This window comes from Chenopodium quinoa, unplaced genomic scaffold (assembly GCF_001683475.1).
Source record: "Chenopodium quinoa cultivar QQ74 unplaced genomic scaffold, ASM168347v1, whole genome shotgun sequence".
NCBI lineage: Eukaryota > Viridiplantae > Streptophyta > Magnoliopsida > Caryophyllales > Amaranthaceae > Chenopodium > Chenopodium quinoa.
Window position 1 is genome coordinate 8,599,469 of NW_018742914.1, and position 12,003 is coordinate 8,611,471.

Consider the following 12,003-nt stretch of genomic DNA (forward strand, 5'->3'; position numbering starts at 1 on the left):
GTCGCTATTTCACAAACATCCAAGGAGAATTAACCTTACTGCCAACTTCTCTTAGTGAGAGTTGCTTGGTCGCATTATGATTGTTTGCTTCCTTTAGCTATACTTCGAAGTATTGTAACAATTAAAGGTATTTATGCGGTATTGATTCTCAGTTCAGTAAGAGTATAATTAGTGTACACTACTTGCAATCACAATGATCCTCTGATGAAGCTACTGACAATAGCGGGTATGGTAGGTGTTGTAATGAAATTGTTTATGTATTTGCTTGAAGCAAGTTGTTTTTGAAGATGTGTGAGTAAAGTTAAGCTGGTTGAGACGAAGATGATCTATTGTCGACTTGTCATAGACGTAATGGTAAAACCTCAAACCGACGAGCTTTGATTGATAAAAGTTATGATAGCCTTACTCTACCTTTAGTGGATAAGGAATAGGGACTAGTGGACTACTGACTTAGGAGCTACAAAGAGCAATCCGGAGCTGATCCTTAAGATTTTAACAAACTAAACTAGTATATGTCGACAAATAGCTATGCCCGGCTATCTCGTGTCCTCGTTGTAAGTTGGGGACCAACTAGATGTTTGCAACTAGTAACTCCTATCCGTCCTAGACAAGTGCACAATAACTCTTAAAGAAAGAATGTGTACCCTGTTTATTAAATGACATATAAATGTTACGTAGAAGAACGATGAAAAGTGGAAGTCAAAAACCTGCGTCCTTAACAAATTCAATGCATTCGTCTCATCCATTCATCGCATTACATTCTTCCGTCAAAAGGGGCAAAAGTTTAAATGTATAGTGACAACACCTTGCACATTCAATTTATGCAAAAACTAGCTGTGAACTACTCCGTATGAAATTTTTTCGAACAATTTTTTAATGATATACAAGTACTCCGTAACTATTTATTGACGTGGACAATATTCGGATTATTTAGCATGACTGTATGAGATTGATTTTTATTAATTCGTATATTAGGAAAATGGTTTGATGAAATAAATAAAAGTATAATTGAATATAAGATTTGAATATTATGGAAAATATTTTTTATTGTTTTTTACGACGAACATTTTAGGATATTACGGAGTAATATGTAATCACAAAGTTTTATATGTTGCTGGCCATATCGCAGTCGGGGTTACTTGGTCGGTCAAGGGTTACTCGATAAGGGATCACTCGATCGATAAGGGGTTACTCAGTCAGGGTTACCCGGTCAATGTTTTGTGTTTTGGTGTGTGTCAACTGACCACACGATGTGGCCAGCCACACAAGTAATTGTTTAAAGTGTTGGTTGATTGCTTTTTCTTCTTCTTCTTCTTCTTCTTCTTCTTCAAAGATTTACTGATAAAAATCCGTATCTTAGATGTACGGTATAACTTTATAGATTGATTTGATAACAGATACTCCCTCCGTCACAATATATAATTCTTGTTTGTGATTTTTCACGATATTTAAAAAATGGAAAAGAAAGTGAATGAAGTACATTGGAAAAAAGGTAGACAAAAGTACAAGACAAGTGGATAATTTATGGGGAAAAAGTGAAAAGTACAATTATAGATAAAAGTTAGGGAGAGAAAATGGAATAAAATATAAGACAAGTGGATAATTGAAGAGTAAATTAGGAAGTTCAATGAATAAAGTAACAAAAATAAGGGTATAATGGTCTTTACATACTATCCACAAATAGAAATAAAGACAATATTTTAGGTCTCCAAAATAAAAAAACAGAAACTATAATATGAGACGGAAGAAGTATTAATATAATGGTAAAAATAACTCGCAATAGTTCCTTTACCTTTTAGGTTTGAGGTTGAGACTTGAGAGTTTCAACTTCAAGTCTTGGATTAAAATTCTCTTTTTTATGTTAAAGGAGTCCACAAAAGCTAAACCTTACGAGGAAAGGCAAAATATGTACCGTAATATTGTAATTGAGTCAAATAATTGTACGCAGTACTTTTTTTTTTTTCTTTCTCCTGCAAAGAACTATTTCGACTGTTCCAGGTACATATAAATAAATACACGACTACTCATATAAAATTTACTATTAATTTATGAGATATAAAATATTTAAAAGTTGTAACTAATACTTAACAGAGGTAGTACTATAATTAGCTATTCTAATTGGTTGCAACGTGTAAGATGGACTTCTTTATTAAAATACGACTAGAACGTATTTGTGATACATCAAATTTATAAAGAAAGATGAATGTCTTTTTTTTTTTTTTCAATAATCGAGTGACTTGTGATTGTATAGTGCATTAGTGTTGGGCCTGAGTTGCAGTTGTATCTTGTATTGTCCAAAAAAAAAGCAGCAAACTCTTAATACGAGTATACAGGAGATTAGGAGGGTAGCAAATCGCCAAATCCGCAAGCGGGGTAAACAGTTGGCCCAATTCTTTAATTTTTTTTTAATTTTTTTTTTAAAAAAAACAACTATAAAATCTCATTGTTCATAGACTGTACCCAACTTGTATAGTGTATAATTATACCCATTTTACCACGTATAAAATACTGATAAAAATCATTACCTTTTCTAAAATTGACACTTTACTTTATATTCGTGAATATTTACTAAGTGTTTAACATCAATTACTTCACGTGAATGTCAATTAGTTTAACACAACACATCCATGCAAAAAAAAAAAAAAAATAATAATAAAAAAAATAAATTAGAATTAGTTGGATAAAGTTTTAGGTGTAGTATACCAATACTTAAAACCCGAAATCAAATCTCATCCACATCATTAGCCTTTAAGACTCTTTTAACACCAAAAAAAAAAACCTCATTTTTTTTGTTATAAAGCTTTTAATTATTTTGAGCTCATTTAAGTCATTTTGGAGGCAAATAGTGTATTGATATTTAAAATTATCAAGTAATATAATTCTAAATTATACGGAGTAATAGAATAAAAGAAAAATCTAATAAAATGATTGGGAAACATAGAACCAATAAATGCCTCTAATGAAACTTCACCCCGACAAGTAAATTTGATAATATAATGTTTCTTTCTACCAACTTATATATATAATGTGTGAATGTGTGATGACTTCTATTAAATTTTCTATTTTTAAAGAATAAAGAGTTTAAATTTAATTAAGAACGAAAATTTAAATATATTTTTAGGCAATTTAGTCATTACATTATGACATTATGTAGGTCCACATGTCCATAACTATACAAGGTTTTATTTATTTATTTATTTAAGATTATTATTTATTTATTTAAGATTAATATTTTTATTATCATTATAATAATTGTTATTTTTTAGGCAGCGATGATGATTATTATTATTATTATTATTATTATTATTATTATTATTATTGATTTTGGTGGAATTTATCAGCCATCTCTCATGATTCAACACCCAGCGGTTTGAAGATCCAACGACCAAGTGACAAGTAACCAATTAAAGTTAATTTTTCTTATTTTGTTATTTTTGTAAAAACTTGTATTTATAGTATTATAGTTGAAACTAGTATCATAAATAAAAAAAAAAAAATGTGAAAAGGCATTAAAACTACAAGCGTTGACGTGTTATAATTAGTATTGTTGGACCACTGAATTAAAGTGAATTCAATCAATTTAGTACCTGATTTTGAGCGTGATTAAAAGTTTAAATAAATACTCCTCCTACCAAACTGAGGTATTCGATTTGAGTACACTACTGCAGAAAAAAAAAAAGCGTTGGTTATTCACATTTATTGGCATATATACAAGTGGACCAATAAATACTTTGAAAAAAACAGGAACCAATTAGAAAATTTTGAAAAACAAATGGACCAATAGAAATTCGATGTTAAGCTCAATGAAATTTCTGGAAGGAAAAGTAAAGATTTCTGCCATATTGATTTACTCCGTATTAAAAGTTAAATTAGAATAAAAAATAATAGTCAATCCACAAATTATGAGTAGGAGACTAGGTGGACATATGCGGATTATTACATATACTCAAGAGCATTTTGTAATGTAGGGTGCTCCCATCAACACGAGGAAGTGGTGTGAACTTCATGTATTGGTGGCAGTCTAGAGGTGTCAATCGGTTTTTCGGTTTGGTTTTCGGTTCGGTTTATCAGATTTCGATTTGTAACGGATCGGTTTATAACGGGTTTAAATAATTAACGGGTCGGTTCAGTTCGGTTTTAAATAAAATCGGGTCAGTTCGATTTGGGTTTTTTTAACTATGGTTTATATTCGGGTTCGGTTCTAGTCAGATCGGTCTGTAATCGGTTCGGTTCATAATTGGTTCGGGTTGAATTCAACAGTTCGAAAATGGATTTTTTCGGTTTTAAGCGGGTTTCGGGTCAAAACAAATTGGGTCCTAATCGGGTCGGGTTGTAATCGGTTCAGGTCATAATCGGTTCGGGTTAACTTGGTCAGTTTGAAAACGGGGTTTTCCAATTTAAAACGGTTTTCGAGTCAAAACAGATCGGGTCCTAATCGGGTCGGGTTATAATCGGGTCGGGTTATAATCGGTTCCGGTTGAACTCAGTCGATTTAAAACGAGTTTTGGTTCAAAACAACTTGGGTTAAATCCTAACTCACAAAGTCACAATTAATTAATAAGGGTCATAAAAACAAGTTGGGTTGATTGAATAGTGAGTTAAACAAATCAAGTGAGTTAGGATATAATTGAGCAGGTTATGAAGAATTGGGTAAAATCCTAACTCACAAAGTCACAATTAATTAATAAGGGTCACAAAACAAGCTGGGTTGATTGAATAGTGAGTTAAACAAATCAAGTGAGTTAGGATATGATTGAGCAGGTTATAAAGAATTGGGTTTAGTAGGTCATATAGTACATATAACAAGTTATGACTCATACATTTATACTCATACACAGAATTCAAATCAAATGACTTAGGTTACGACTCATACACGAATTCAAATTAGATCAAATTAAAATCGAGTTATGAGTTAAACAAGTTAGGTTGAATAGGTAACGAAAATTAGAACAAGTTGAAATTTGGTTTCAGTCATAAATATGCTCGGTTAATTAATATGAGTTAAAAATAAGTTGGGTTAATTGAATAATGAGTTGAAATGAGTCAATTGACTCAAGTCATAATCAAGTCTGGTCATATAGATAATGGATTTATCGGGTCATAAAATATTGAAATGTACGGGTACTAAACATGTCAAAATTGAATAAAGGTTTAAAGACAACATTGATTGAGTAATGAATTAGAACGAATTGAGTTGTAAACTTGTAATTGGTCAGGTTATAAACACGTTATATATTTATAGTAATAATTATAATTTATACTTTAATTTTATTAGTCATAGACTTGAATTTATATTTTGTTTTAACTAGCAAGTTAGTAAGTTACTAATAACAGTAAGCTAGTAATAGTTAGTTAGTTAGTTTGCTATAATCTCTTTAATAGTATTAAATTGAGTTATAATTCATTAATTCTCATTGGCCACTCGATAAAAACACGGATTAGAATCCATACCCCCTCATCAAAACACCCTCACAACCGCTGATTAAACTCATCTTTAATCCAATGTCCTTATTCATCTTCCCAATAATGAAACCTAATACGTAGTAAAAAAAAATCCCCTCAAAAAAAAATAAAAATAAATAAACCTAATAAAAAAAAAAAAACCTAATCAAAATCGGCAAACTTTAACTCTGCTTCAATTTTTTTCATTCAAACCCTATAATCACGGTTATCCTCTTCAACTCTCCTTCAATTATAACTTTAATAGCACGGTTCATCACCAATTCACCACCCAATCAGGCGATCAGCAAGAACTCACAAGGAACGCGCCTCCGCTACCCACCAATACGCAGGTAATAATTGAACTTTGAAAACCCTTTTTCTTGTCTCTTCTTTGTGTTGCTAAATTTTGCTTGAATCTATAAAAACCCAGAAGTAAATTCTTGAATATAATGCAATTTTATGTAATTCCCACAAAATTTGGTAGTGAAAGTAAATTTTGGGTCTTTGAGACATAATGTCGAACAGGTGGTGTGCATATTGTATTAGATGTATACATGAATTCTTAGGTTTTAATTTGTGACAGCTTTAAGTGATAAATTAATTACATGTTTATAGCTTTAAGTGATAAATTTGGGTTGCTCAAAACAGGTTAGTCATTGTGAATAAGGAGCCCATTGCCGGAGAAGTGGTGCGGTATGCTCTCAAAACAGAGGGGTGGCAGCGTGTGTAGTTGTGTACAAGAGAGTGGTAGGTTGAGAGGGGGAGGGTGTTTGCTGGGATGTTGGGTGATGTGAAACAGAGAGCATTTGATTTTTATAGCTAGAAAGAGAATAGGTAGAAAAATAATATGTTGCATCATCTAGAAGTAATACAAAGGTGGGTTGTGGGTATGTAAAGTATGTCCAAGGAGAAATTAAAAATGATGTGATAAACTGATAAAAGTGATGATACCAATATTGATGAAGATGTTCTTGAAATTGGTAAAGAAGTGTCAACTGAAACTGATAGTGCAGCATCAAATTAGTATTTTTTTGTCTCTTCCACTTGGTGCCACTAACTTGCTGGTTATGCTCTTGTTTCTTTTTTTTTTCTTTTTTTTAGGCTTTTGCTCTATTTTTTTGCCATGGAATATTTATGATTTCTTATGTTAGTTATAGTTATGATTTCTTATTCACAATTTATTTTAGTTACTCCGTCTTTAATTTTAGGGGAAGAGATGTTTGCTTTGTTTTACACCGTGTTTTTTACTCTTTAAATTACTTCTTCCTAGGGAAGAGTTAGAGTTGCAATTGAGCAAGGCACGTACTTATACATCTGTTGATCTTGATGTACAGCTGATTTTTGGTTGAGGTTCCTGATGCATCTGTTTCTGCTGCTATTTTTGGTTGCTGCTACTCCACTGCCTTGTGGATGTTCCTCCTAGTGATTGAGTGTGGTTGCTGCTGCTGCTCGACTGCATTGTGGATAATTTTTGTTTTATATAATTTCTGCTTAGTTTTCTAAAGTAAATTTGCTAAGTGGTTGGTGTTTTTGTTTACTGATTTGTGGATCTTACTACTACCTAATAAACAGGTTACTATTGTCACAGGACTTCGTATAAATTCTATGGTTGATACACTCTTGTTTTGAGAGAATCTGATACTTGGGGACCTTGTGTTTTTGATCTGTCACCAAAAATGACAAAGAATTGCTTTATTTATCTACAATGAAAGTCTTAGAACTCTTTAAACTAAAGCTAATGAGAGCCATTCATTTGTGATTTAGCCTTTATCAGCCATTAGGCATTAGATTATTCAGTTATCAACTTACCATACATCGACAAAATTAATTTTTCATAGGTGATTTTATTAATATGTTACTAGTTTTGTTTCACCTCAAGATACTTTAGTTACACTTTACTTAGTTTCTCAATTTACTTTAGTTAGTCTCTCAATTAACTTTTTACTCTTACCAAGTTAATAAATTATGAAATAGTCATGTTGTCGTCTATTTACTAAAGTATCATGATTTGAGTGTTTTTTTTTTTTTTTTTTTAATTTTTTTTTATTATAATAAATATAATCTAAAGTTAGCTATAATTTTCAGATTTTTTAAATACAATATATATTATACAATATATATTATCCAATAAGCCATTACTCATAAAAGGAATTTATATAGGGTTAACGATTTGGTCATAATAGGTTATGGACTTATGGGTTATAACTTGATCAGTCATAATCGGTCACAGGTTGTAAACAGTTCGGTCATAACCGGTTATAGGTTGTAAACGGTTCGGTCGCAATCGGTTACAGGTTGTAAACGGTTCGGTCATAACTGGTTATGGGTTATAAACGGTTCGGGTTAATCAGGTTTTTGTCGGGTTTTAACAGTTTCGGTTTACACTAGGTCGGGTCATTATCGGGTTCGGCAGTACTCGGTTCGGGCTGTTCTCGGTTTCGGGTTGCATCGATTCGCTTGAAAAACGGGTACGGTTTCTTAACAGTTTTCAAACATTTGGATCGGTTCAGTTTCAGGTTTTATAAAATCAGGCCGGGTCAGTTTACGGTTATAACATAACGGGTTGTTAACAGTTCGGTTCCTTTTCGGAAGAGTTCGGAACAGTTCGGAGTCACCAGTTCGGGTCGGTTTTTGACAGCTCTTATTGGTGCATAATGAACATGTGTTATCTAAAGAGGTATATATCTCATGTCGACTTGTAGTTCATTATTTGCAACGTTATTTAATTTATAGTATAAACATGTACATTCATTCTTATTAATTGAGTTTTGATTGTTATTGTTTTGGTGATTGCAAAAATGTTCAACTTTATGTTATACACTTGTTAATGGTTATGCATTAGCAAAAAAAATAAAAAAAAAAAAATAAAAAAATAAAATAAAATCACCTTGTATGTTTGATGATTTTTTCCTTCCTCACATTATAATTGATTGTAATGAACTTGTAGTAGTAAAGAAATTCATATGAATGTAAAGTCTCACCAATTAGCCAAAACTCAATTTGTTTTTGGAATAATTATATACTCCCAAATAATGTGCACAACAATCCTAAACGAAATATTGTCTATTAATATAGTGTAGGGTCGTAGCCTCCGTGAGAATTGTGTAATGCGAGGTTAAGAGAGTACGAGATCCATCAATCCTTAAGCAAGGTGCCGAGATGACCTTTTGGTTGTGCCTAATTTGTTAATTTGTACATGTCACTTGAATATTTAAGGGGTCATATATATACTCAATTACTCAGTGGTCAACATAGGGTTACATTTTTATTTTTAAAAACAATAAAGAAGTAAAATGAAAATCACCTTCAATTACTTTGTTATGTGAAAAGAAATTAATACGAAGTACTTTGTGCCAGAAATATAAATTTATCTGTGTATGTAGTGTTATGATGAGAGTGCAAATTGTACTTTTATTTATTTATTTATTTTATCAGTGCTTCATAGTATGTGACAAGTGGCTAGTACTTAAATGTACTAAATGATTTTTGTAAAAAAAAAAAAAAAAAAAAAAAAAGGACAAAAAATTTAAACGAGACACTTGTCATACAATGAGATTGAAAGTGAAATTTGTCCACTCACTCTTTTCACTCTTTGGTTATTTGAAAGTGATGAATCTCAACTTTGTTAAGAGTACCATCCATGAAACATAATTCAACCTCTATTATCCTCCTTTTTTTTTTTTTTTTTTTTTGACGCACTCTATCATCTGACACAACTTTATTGTCCTCTAACTTACTAAAATAGGTTTTATTAAAAAACAAAGAAAATAAATATTTTTATCTAATTAAAGCATATTTGTGTTATTTTTTGTCTAAAAAGTCTTAAATTTGTCATTTTGTGTTATTCAAACTTGTTTGAGCTTTTATTGTCTAAAATAAATCAAAATATATAAGCTAAAATATTTTGATCCTAATAGTTAGAGACCAAGTAAATACTCGCTAAGTTTAAAGAATTAAGTTAAGTCTATCAAAACTTTATGAGATTAAATTTTAAACTTAAAACTTGTTTGACCTTTTATTGTCTAAAATAAATCAAAATATATAAGCTAAAATATTTTGTCCTAATAGCTAGAGACTAAGTAAATACTCGCTAAGTTTGAAGAATAAAGTTATGTTTATCAAAACTTTATGAGATTAAATTTTGAACTTAAAATAATTGTTGCGCATTTAAACTTTGAACCAAATAAATGTAGATAAATGCTTTGATTAAATAAATTATATTTAAGTGATGATAGGATGTATATGTAATGGAAATTAATTAGTAGATTCATTTTTTGCTTTTTATGAATAAATCTTCTTATCTAAAAGATACAAATAAATAAATATTACAAGTTGGTGTGATTATATAATAAAATAGAAGTATATTACTAGATGATATCTTTAAACATGTAAACGGCACTTGAAATGTTTTAACATTTGTTAGCTTTGAGTTTTATGAATATTATGGACCATTTAAGACTTTATTTATTTATTTTTAGGACATATTAATCTTAAGCCTGAAATTCGACTCAACATCAAAGTAGTCTGTAAATTTTTTATTTATATTAAATCAATGTTCATATGTAACCAACTAGTAACCTCATATTTACAAGTCAAAGAAGGCGTTACCTTGATCCAATATGCAATTAAGCTACTTGATGTGTATAATAATGTAATTAGCCATATATAATATTAACCTAACTAGATAATCAACCACATGCTGATTACACTCCACCTACAAGAAAAAGGACAAAAAGCTTTGTGTTTTTTCTATGAGCATAAGTCTTTTTGTAAGTCTTTAGAGAGTTTATTAAGTTTGTGTTGTTTTTCGTTATTAAGTGTGCAGGGTAAACGGTAATATTTCAACCATTTTATAGGCCGATAATTCAAATCTATTGCTATTTTTTAATTGCACCTGAATGCATGTTAAGCCCTGGATCAATTCTTTATTTTTTGAAGGATGTATGACATATTCACATGCAATTCACACGTAACATCAATATATAGTTGATAATCGTGGCAAGAAATTGGTTGGCCTTTTCATTTTTGTTATTCAACAATTGTATAAAACAGGAATAGATTATAATGACGAGCAAATCATGCATGTGATAAAAAGCAACTAAAAGTCTATTTTTAGGGGTTCACCCGATAAGTAAGATGAGAAATGCAAGAATTATTAATGCCCGAATTCGTGAAAGAAAGCTAGCTTAATTATCAACATGACTTTGTATTTTCTTTGTCCATGCCACCATGCAAACTCACAAGACTCTTTGATGGATATAAATCTTACCAATTTTTTCATGCCTACTTATTATTGCCTCCTCATTTGGTTAAGATTTCTTACTCAGTATTAGTTAGATACTATGTATATAGTATACTTGTACTTGTATAAGTTAAATAACGTTATATGAAGAATAAATGGATCTGAACAACCCTGTTAAGAAGGAGTTGTGGTTGCATAGTCGGTCTTCTAAAGAGCCTATAAGTTTCCTTTCCATAACCAAATGTTAACTTGATTAGAATTACTAATTGATTTTGTTTTTCTTCTTCTCCAATACGAGACGTGGACAATTCACTAGTGCATTCACAACTGAACATATAACACAAAATGTCAATAACTAATAATTTATATGATTTTTTTAGTATAGCTAATTAAGTGACAATAATTAGTGACATTAGTCATAACCTACATTATGAAAATTTATTCCTTTTGATTAAATTGACTCTCTCTCTCTCTCTTAGACTTATAGTTTATTTTATATATAATAATGTGAAAATATAGTCCTTGTCCAATCTAATTATTCATGCATGCTTTTAGATTTGAATTCCTTATAGGTACATAGTCCCTATCCAATCTAATTATTCGTATGATTTAGGTTTGAATTAATTCATACGGAGTAAAATTATATGTAAACTTAATAATACTAGTCTTCCTTTGATCCATAAATCCCATCAAAAATTCAATCAATTTTTATTATCAAAATTACTACGGCAGGAGTAATTATATTACTCAAATTAAAGCTTCTTGTATATTTATGTCAGATGACTCAAACCTTAAAAATACATAAAAAAAAATTAATGACAACTTCCTGGTTATGGTAATTTTACCTTATTAAACATATCACTTTATCTTTAATGTGAATGACAGAAAAAGTATATACACAACACAATGCATACACTTATGATATTAATGAAAATCATGCATATGCCATATTATTATTGCGGTCTTTCTCAACTAGACGAATTATATATTTCTATTTATGATAATTTTGTTATAGACGCATACCAAACATATTAAATTTTTTGTCGAACAATTCGCTACACGTTGAAGTTATACCAACTTATTATTAGAACATTACATGTAACGTGGCACTACTTAAAGCATAGACCAATAAATAAAAAAGAAATATACTTTGCATATACAATAATTATATATATATATATATAAAAGTAATATAACAAGTAATATAAAAGTAAATCCTTGTTGATGGAAAGCTAGGACCCGGGTATTAATCGATATGATCACAAGTTATTGGACAACGTAGTGCCAAAGGTAATCGCATGTTACATGAAATTTAAATT

At 30.3% G+C, this 12,003-nt stretch overlaps 1 long non-coding RNA gene across 2 annotated transcripts; it reads left to right on the forward strand.

Moving 5' to 3' along the window:
* Positions 1–5,570: 5,570 nt before the first annotated feature.
* Positions 5,571–7,091, forward strand: LOC110728194. Of its 2 annotated transcripts, XR_002512654.1 has the most exons (3): positions 5,571–5,792; positions 6,091–6,189; positions 6,777–7,091. It is a non-coding gene; the product is annotated as an uncharacterized LOC110728194 (long non-coding RNA). The 2 variants fall into 2 exon arrangements; XR_002512653.1 differs by lacking the exon at positions 6,091–6,189.
* The last annotated feature ends 4,912 nt before the right edge of the window (positions 7,092–12,003 follow it).